Raw genomic sequence first — 715 nt, 5'->3', positions numbered from 1 at the left:
GGTTAGTACTTGGATGGGTGACCGCCTGGTAATACCGGGTGCTGTAGACTTTTTACATTTTTTCCCCCAAATTCTAAAGTAGGGGTGCGTGAGAGTCCACACGACCTCGGGCCCACATAGTTGGGGCTGAGGTGCAAACATTTTGAGAATATGGACCTCTAAATCTGTCTCTTATACACATCTAGATGTGTATAAGAGACAGGTCATACTACGTTGAAATGTTCATATCAACAATACGCAATTAATTCGCTGTAGGCCGGTTCGAGGGTCGTTTGAACAAAACGGCAGTCTTCTTCTGTCTAAAGCATCCTAGTTAGTGCCGTAGTAAAATGGTTGGTTTATTGTTCAACACCGGTGTTTGTAAAAAATGTACTCGCGCTGCAGTGTGGTCAGGGGAGTTAGAGGAAATCACCACCAGACAAGCGCGCGTTGATATGAAACGTCATCAATTACAGAGCTTCAGGATTGGATAATTATGCTATATGCCGAGATTAACTATAAGTGGAAGTACCACTCAAATGTCTACGGCCATACTACGTTGAAAACACCGGTTCTCGTCCGATCACCGAATTTAAGCAACGTCGAGCCCGGTTAGTACTTGGATGGGTGACCGCCTGAGAATACCGGGTGCTGTAGACTTTTTACATTACCCCCCCCCCCCAAATTCTAAAGTAGGGGTGCGTGAGAGTCCACACGACCTTGGGCCCACTTAGTT

The 715-nt window shown here is 46.0% G+C and overlaps 1 non-coding gene across 1 annotated transcript; it reads left to right on the top strand.

The window, feature by feature from the left end:
- Positions 1-520: 520 nt before the first annotated feature.
- On the top strand, positions 521-639 carry LOC117104773. The gene has a single exon (XR_004444817.1). It is a non-coding gene; the product is annotated as a 5S ribosomal RNA (ribosomal RNA).
- Positions 640-715: the final 76 nt, after the last annotated feature.

Source organism: Anneissia japonica, unplaced genomic scaffold, assembly GCF_011630105.1.
Source record: "Anneissia japonica isolate Jap-2015-1 unplaced genomic scaffold, ASM1163010v1 scaffold17848_len751_cov81, whole genome shotgun sequence".
NCBI lineage: Eukaryota > Metazoa > Echinodermata > Crinoidea > Comatulida > Comatulidae > Anneissia > Anneissia japonica.
Note: the sequence above shows the minus strand (reverse complement) of the source record. Positions and strands in the feature narration are given on the sequence as shown.